The following is an 8852-nucleotide window of genomic DNA, read 5'->3' on the forward strand; positions in this document are numbered from 1 at the left end:
GATATTGTTGTTGGAAAAGTGGTGTTTGTTGGATAGGGGAACCACTTTGAAGTAGATTGATAAAACCGCCTTGAGGTGACTCCATAGTCAGGAATTGTCGAGGTGTTGTGTAACGCCCTGTTTATTTGAATAAATAAATAAATGTATAGAAGCCCTAAAATTAATAATAATTGAGCAAGGCATTAATTTTGAGTTAAAGGTCATAATTATAGAAGGTGGGGGTTAAAATGTAAGTTTTGGGTTAGTTTCGTAAATAGTTATGAAGGCAAGGGCTCCGTGGTAATTTATGGGACTTCATTTGAAGAGATTATGGAATATAGGGGCTGTTTGGTAATTTTCGTACCTAAAATGGGAAGGATTTAATGTTGAGGGTTCAAATGGTAACTTTTGGATTCCATTTGAAAGAAAAGTAAGGTGGAGGGACTATTCTTGACATTATGGCAATTGTTTTATATGTGTCGGGTATATATGCTTTACAAACCCTAACCCTAGCATCCAAAAGGAGCCGTCACCCTCTCCCTTTCGTTTAGCTTCCAGCCGCCATCTCTCTCTCCTTCGAATCCATTTTCCGATCAGATGACGCCGCCAGCGACCACCGTGCCAATGGAACGCCACTGTGACTTCCCGATATAGTGGTTAGAAGAAGCAAAACCCACCTCCAGTGAGTACCTCAGCCGCCATGCGTGAGCACCCCAGTCGTAGTCACTTTTTGGTCGCGTTTTTCCGACCAGCCGAGCCGCCGAGCGTAACAGCTTTTAGCTCCGAGCGAGGCCAGTCGACAGCGTGGCTTCCGGGTGTGTGTGGGTCGTCATTTTTCCGCCATCCTCCTCCTCCTTCTTCTTTTGCTGTCGATGTTCAGGGTCCGACTCGGCTGTCCGGCGTCGTTCTGACCACCCTTCGCCATCGTTTTCCCAACAGACGAGTGGCTGCCGCCACTCCGAGCAACCGATGTACGACGCTGCTGCCGCCTCTCCGGAGTTCTGCCATTGCCAAGCACCACCAGGTGGTGGTTGTGTTACTTTTCCAAGCATAAGGGCGGGTGTGTGTGTTATTTCAGTGATGTATGATTAAGATTGGTTGATCGGAAATTCGGGAATAGCCACTGCCACCACCGTGAGGTGGTGGCTGCCGCCAAGCATCGCTGCCGGCCACCATGGTGTGGCTATATGTGTGTGATTAGTTAGTGTGTGTGTGTGTGATTAGTTTAGTGTGTGTGTATGGTTAATTGAGATTAGCCTTGTAATATGTAACTTGAATTTTGGATTAATGAAAAGAATCAAAACCACCACCGTAAGGTGGTGGCCGCCGCCATAGACCGCCACTACCCGAAGTGGTAGTGGATGGTGCCCCACTAAGCAAACCCTAATGGGCTTAGATATTGGTTTTGGGCCTATTGGGCCATGCTTGGGTGTAAAACCCTAATTATGAGTATTTGGGCCTTGAACTTATTTGGACCCATTTTTGGGACATTGGGATTAGATTGTGAATTAAGCCCAAACTATTCTAGGCCATTTACCTAGTAGAGTAAAGGACTTAATGGACTAAGTCCTTAATGAGCTAATTGAGAAGGTCCTAATATCTGAGAAATCATCAGGACACACACAAGAATTATTTAATAAGTGAATATTAAATAATAATTATTGGCAGAAATTAATCTAAGCAATAATGGACTTAATGGATTAAGTCCCTAGTGTGTTAAGTCCTTAATGGGTTAAGTAAGAAACACTTAACCCTAGTTATCAGTTGAGGTGAAACCCTAATTTCACTTGGGCTTTGTGTTGGGCCATCCGAGAATAATCAAATGGACTAGAGTAATTAGTTGGGCTTTAGGGTAAGGCCCATATGAAGGATTGGGCCCAATTTGGAAAATTGGGCCATAGATGGGCCATAATTGGGGCCTAGATGGTTGTATGATATTGGGCCCTAGAATGATACATGTTGGACTGGATTGATCAATTGGGCCTCAAGGGAAGTCCATGTAGAGGTTTGGGCCCAATTTGGAAAACTGGGCCATATGTTGGGCTTTGATCCCTAGTTGACTTTGGGCCTATGGATTGGGCCTTGGGCTTGGGTAAGCCAAGCTAGGGGTAATTTAGTAGTTTTCCAAAGCATGTATTTTTAGTTATGTGTTAGAACCCAATTATTAATTGGGTGTTATTTGGTGTTGACAGTTCGGGAATCTGTCAGCCAGCAGCTGGGGTGGAGTCTACGGGACTTCAGCGGTGTGGGATTGTGTCTACGGGACTTCAGCAGTGTGAGGTGAGTTTCCTTCCAGTAGGAACGGGTCTATGGCCACAATGCCGGCCCGTTTAGTTAGCAGTAGTTCCGGACTTCAGTCCGATGCAGTAGTTCAGTATGCTTGGTGTCTTTGTGATACAGACATGGTATGAGTTATGTGTTCCGGACTATGGTCCGATGCAGTATCCAGTATATGTGTTTATATTATATGCTATGATTACGTTACGCTATGTTCAGTTAGTTCTGGACCTCGGTCCGATGCAGTAGTTAGAGTGCTTGATGTCTTTGTGATTCAAGCATGTTTTGTGTTATGTGTTCCGGACTCTGTTCCGATGCAGTATGTAGTATATGTATTCATGCTAGTTGATATGTTTATGCTATGTTATGTTCAGTCAGTTCCGGACTCCGGTCCGATGCAGGGGACAAGGTCCCAATCAGTTCCGGACTTCGGTCCGATGCAGTTAGTTCCGGACTTCGGTCCGATGCAGAGGGCAAGGCCCTGGTTAGTTCCGGACTCCGGTCCGATGCAGTTAGTTCCGGACTTCGGTCCAATGCAGAGGGCAAGGCCCTGGTTAGTTCCGGACTCCGATTCGATGCAGTTTCCGGACTTCGATCTGATGCAGAGGGCAAGGCCTTGGTTAGTTTCCGGACTTCGATCCGATGCAGTGGGCAAGGCCCAGTAGATGCTTTATATGTTATTGTATGGTATGTGGTAGTTCGGGGGAGCTCACTAAGCTTCGTGCTTACGGTTTTCAGTTTTGGTTTCAGGTATTCAGTTTTCAAAAGAGGAGCTCGGGAAGATTGCAGTGCACACACCATTTGTTCAGCCTGGGATGTTTATACTCTGATATACTTAACAGTTGTATGATATTTTGAGATACATAACTTATGGTTTTATATGAGGTTTATCGACTATGGTTTTTATTTTTAAATTAAATGAAATTTTCAGACTGTGTTTTTGGGATGTTACAAGTTGGTATCAGAGCCTTGGTTTGAGGGATTCGGGCGCACTCCCGAGTGTGTCTGAACTCAAACTAAGGAAGAGGTATAAAGTTTTCAAGAGAAAAACCATGGTTACAAAAGAATTTGAGAAAAGAAAACAATTTTAGAAAAATTATAAAGAAAAGAGTTTTAGAAAAAGCGAAAAGAGTTTTGAAAAGAGAAAAAGGGTGTGGTGCATGCAATCAGCCGAGCTCAAGTAAGTACTCCCAAATTACCCATACAAGTTTATGATCATTAGTTTAAGTTTCAGTTTTAGTTTCAGTTTCAGTTTCAGTTTCAGTAGAACAACATGCTAGTTAGGGCTAAGGATCTAGGGAGGATGGCTTATGTGCCTGTTATATGTGTACCAGCTTATTGAGAATTTCATGCTAGTATTGAGTAGACAGTAGTAGGATAGTCTGTGTAGGTTATGCCTGATAGTATGAGCTTAGCATTGTATGCTAGTACAATTTCTTGTTATGAGAACAGTTTTACCTGAGTATGTTTCCTTTATCCGAATGATGATTGCTTTGTGCTTTGTGGGACTTTGAGTGATGGGAGTTAGCCATTAGGTGAATACGTCACATCACATGTGATCAGGGTTGAATAATCTCAGAGTGTTGGATTTGGCCCTACTGCGCAACTCTCATTTGAGTCTAACCGTTGTAGGGACGAGACTTTTACTCGAAGGATTATCCGAGCCTCATTGCATGTGATGGCATTCAGGTGGTGGCTAATTGGCATTACAAGGAGGCCTTCAGCAGCTGAGGACTGGTTTTGGTGGAGTCAGAAGTTCCCTAGGGCAAGCCTAGGAAGGTAGAAGCAGAGATCAGTAGCAATATAGTGACTTGGTGGAGTCGAGGCAGTTCTTAAGGAAAGTACGGATAGATGTGGAAGGTAGTATGGGCCCGTACTACTGAAAGCAGAAGATCTGTACTCGAATCAAGGAAGGCTGAGATGAATCCAGGGAACTTGTAGTGTGTGAGATCCCTCAAGTTTGGATGAGTACTGTGATGTTAGTGATGGCATGTTGCCGATTATAGTGACGCTGCGTGGTAGACCAGATGGTGGTTTTGGTGTCGAAAGGGGATCAGGATCGGACTCTGGAGCCGGGCAGATTGATGTTCAGATGAGGGAGTTCATTTCCTCTGAGAATTTCGCGCAATATCATTGACCAAACTCCTGTGATCCTCAGTGTGATCAAGAGGGCATTATAGAGATTTGTGCTGAGAGGACGAGTGCATTCTGCACTGAGATAGCAGTCATGATAGAAACCCGTACGTTGATGTTTCGAGAATTCAGAGTTTGTGAGGCTTCAGATTGTCATGGGGGTTAGGGACTCCGTTGTTAGCAGTAGATGGTTGGCAGATGTTGCCAACACTTTTCGTACCAGACGTTGTCTTGAAAGGAGACAAGATCCGACTTACTTCCTGTCACCTGAGGGATAGAGCACGAGATTGATAGGAAGAGGTCGGTAGTGAGTTGTGTGATGATGCGGTTAATGCTAGGTCATGGGATGACTTTTAGACCAGATTCTGGGCAGAGTGTGCCTAGGAGTTTGAGTTGCAGCAGTTGGCACAATGGTTGTTAGATCTCCACCAGAAGACTGAGACTGTGGCAGAGATCACTGCCAAGCCTCGAGAAAGAGCTTATATGGTACCACAATATGCAGCAGATGAGGAAATGAAGAAGGTAAGTTATCAGAACATATTGTAGAAGGATAGCAGGGAGATAGTGAGTATCTCGGGGTGCAAGACCCTGAATGATATGACTTCTAGAGCTCGAGAGCAGGATATTGACTTAGAGCACATTGGTAGAGGGAACCAAATCAGTTGCTTATAGTGAGGGGCCTCGGGAGGAGACCATAGATTTCAGATTAGCTGTCGAGAGACCAGCAGGACCATATTCGGTGCAACACTTGCGGGATTGGGAAGTACAATGTCATATTGGTTTATTCCAAGACTGAGGAGCAGCACGAGAAGCACCTGAGGGAGGTGCTAGAGATTTTGAGGAGGGAGAGAATTTTTGCAAGGTTCTCTAATTGTGAGTTTTGGTTGTGCGGGGTGCAATTTCTTGGGTACCTTGTCAATCAGAAGGATATTCTAGTCGATCCGGCCAAGATAGAGGCCGTGATACAGAGGAGAATTCCGAGGTCTCCAACTGAGATTCAGAGCTTCCTGGGTTTAGCATGTTATTACCGGAGATTTATTCAGATTTTTAGAAGTTATGTGATCTTTTGGACTAGCTAGTGTTGAAACACTAGCAATGGTAAAGTGTGGTTTCTAGCAGATTGGTCATGGGTGGTGAGAAGGATTGGGAATTCTTCCAGTTTTGTGTGCTGTAGGGCATTAGCTGAATCAAAGTGGGGGAGAATCACCCAAGGATTCAGAAGCGAGGCAGTTTTGAGACTAGGATAAGTTTCGCATCCTTATTGGGAAGGAAGATAGCCCAAGCGGTTGTATGGTTTGAGGATAGTGTGAGATGGAAGTTCGGAAAAGCTTGCCATTAAAGAGATCGTGTTCACGTGATGTTACTAGCAAGCCTTAGGGAATCAGGTTTGGGATTCCATTCAGGACACGAGTTCAGTTGAGTGCAGGGCAAGCGCGTGTTCGATCCAATATTAGAGTGTTGTAAGTCTGCGGGTGTAGCCGTAGCATTCACAAGATTAGCAGATAGTACTAGAGTGATGTGAGTCTGTAGGTGTAGCCGCAGCCTTCACTAGGTTGATAGATAGCGTGAGTGTGTTGTTAAGATGCAGAAAGAACAGTAGTACCCACCAGTTCGGGTGTAGCAGTGAGGAAATGGAAATCCACGGATTGGATTTCGAAATTTCCCAGACAGATGAGACCTGGTTAAGCCAGTGATAAGATTGTAGAAGCGCCACTATAGATATGAGAGCAATGAAGCAGTGGACTGCTTAAGGTCATTTATGACATAAGGCTACAATTGGTGATGTAGCAATCGCGTTTAGCTTTGGGTTTGGTGACATCAGGATTCGACGCATGGAACGAATCAGTTAGATCAGAAGGCCGTTAGGGCCACAATGTCAGGATAACTAGTAGCAGCTAGATCCATAGAAGGATTTCGTCCAGAAGTCGTGCGAGGTGGCTAAGTAGGGAGTCCTTTGGCTCTGTAGTTGGGCTGGAACCCGATATTTCAGATGATTGGCGGAAAATTGAGACCAGGTAGGTCTCGGTAGATGTCAGGAAGCAGCCATGTGGCAGCATACAGTTTCAGGCAGTTCAATGTTTCAGGCAGTTACAGCTCTTGGGCAATGTTAGTAATTGTGCCCTAAGTTGCAAGTACTGACAGGATGGCTGGTTATTGGGAAGTGACAAGTCACTCACAGCGGAAATAGCTGAGCATTGGCCAAGTATAAGTGATCTACAGGGATAATTAGGTTTGAGAACCTGTCTTGTACCGGGTATTTTCGAGCTAGCAGAAGTTGAGTAGTCAGTTGAGAGATAAACAGGCTGGTTTCATCGATAATAATTTGGTATGAGTGGTCTGTCAGGGAATCAGACCATCTCAAGGCAACAAATATCAGACGGAATAGATGTGATCTTGTCGCGAGGGTTGGTTACAGATACCCTAGAAAAGCTAGGGTGTGCCTAGGATGGTGATCAGGTTATTAGAGTGGTTTGAAGTGAAAGGAACGATAATGAATGATTTCGAGGACGAAATCTAATTTAAGTGGGGGAGAGTTGTAACGCCCTATTTATTTGAATAAATAAATAAATGTATAGAAGCTGTAACACCCCAAAGTTTGGAAAGCCAAGAAAAGAAAGAAAACCCCAATTTTTAGGGGAGACTCGGCGAGTCCATGGAAGGACTCGGCGAGTCCGAGCGGGATCCGGGTTGAGGTATAAGCGACCGAATCGACGAGTCGGCCAAGGTGACTCGGCGAGTCTGGTCTGAGCAAGGAAAACCCTAAATCCGGGATTTGGAGCTTATTTAAACGTCTCATTCTCTCCCCTAGGGTTCCTTTACTGCCTCTCTAGCACATATCACTAAACCCTAGCCGCCATAATCATTTTGGAGCAAGATCTACCCTTAGTGAAGCTTTTGGAGCTTGAGAGAGAAGTTAGTCTTTGTGGAGCAAGAAGGGGGCCTTGGATCCAGAGTTGGTGGAACATTTATGAGCATTTAAAGGTAATAAATCGTAACCTTCCCTCTTTTGTTTAATAGATCAACCTTGGCTATGTGATTTGGGGATTTTATGCCATGCTTAAGAACTATTTCGAGTTAGAAGCCTAGATCTGAAGTTGCTACTTCAGATCTGAGTGTATCTTGGCCCAGAAAGTCATAAAGCATCTGTTCTTGGGTTGATAGTGAAGCCTCTTTGTCTTAAATAATAGTTTGGATTGTTTTAAGCCTAGATCTCTTGATCTACACGTAAAGTTTGCCACTTTACGTGGGGGATAGGCCTTAGAAGTATGGATCTATGAGTTGGAAGCCTTGTTTGGCTTGAAAAGCCACTGCATGGATTAAGGACTGAATAGACTCGGCGAGTCCTTCGAGTGGACTCGGTGAGTAGCTTGAAGATGAGGAGGAACTCGACGAGTGGGATGAACAGCTCGTCGAGTCGGATGAAGTTAGGCATGAAATCGGCGAGTTGGAAGAAAAACTCGACGAGTCTATTCTTGGACTCGGCAAGTCAGGTCGCGAAACCCCCAAACCCTTCGAGTTGAAACTCGAATCAGTGAGTCGGATGGAGACTCAGCGAGTTGGACAGGTCAGGACTCGGGAATAGTTGACCCGGCGAGTCATGGACTGACTCGGCGAGTCGAGTCGTGAATAGAAAGACCCTGAGCATATGAACTCGGCGAGTTATTAGGTGGACTCGGCGAGTAGGGTTGACCTGAAAGGTTGACTTTGACCAGGAGTTTGACCTTGACTAGAGTTGACCTAGTTGACCTTTGGAGGTCAGTTGGACTAAGTGTTATATTGACATTGGTAGCTCGAGGAGCTAGTGGAGCAGCAGTTCGGAGTCAGAGGTCGGGTAGCAGTCAAGAGGATTAGCGGCATCAGTTCAGCAGTCTCAGGTGAGTTTCCTTCCAGTAGGAACGGGTCTAAGGCCACAACGCCGACCCGTTTAGCTAGTAGCAGTTTCCGGATTTTGATCTGATGTAGTATTTAGTATGTTTGATGCCTTCGTGGCTCAGACAGGAATTATGTGTTATGTGTTCCGGGCCACGACCGATGTAGTATGCAGTATATGTGTGTTCATGCTAGTTGATATGTTTATGCTATGTTCTGTTCAGTTAGCCTGGACTTCGGTCCGATGCAGGGGACAAGGTCCCAGTTAGTCCGGACTTCGGTCCGATGCAGGGGGCAAGGCCCCAGTTAGTCCGGACTTCGGTCCGATGCAGGGGGCAAGGCCCCAGTTAGCCCGAACTTCGGTCCGATGCAGGGGACAAGGTCCCAGTTAGTCCGGACTTCGGTCCGATGCAGGGGACAAGGTCCCAGTTAGTCCGGACTTCAGTCCGATGCAGGGGGCAAGGCCCCAGTTAGCCCGGACTTCGGTCCGATGCAGTGGGCAAGGCCCAATATGTGCTTTATATGTTATTTTATGGTATGTGGTAGATTGGGGGAGCTCACTAAGCTTCGTGCTTACGGTTTTTCAGTTTTGG

This window comes from Lactuca sativa, chromosome 6 (assembly GCF_002870075.4).
Source record: "Lactuca sativa cultivar Salinas chromosome 6, Lsat_Salinas_v11, whole genome shotgun sequence".
Taxonomy (NCBI): domain Eukaryota; kingdom Viridiplantae; phylum Streptophyta; class Magnoliopsida; order Asterales; family Asteraceae; genus Lactuca; species Lactuca sativa.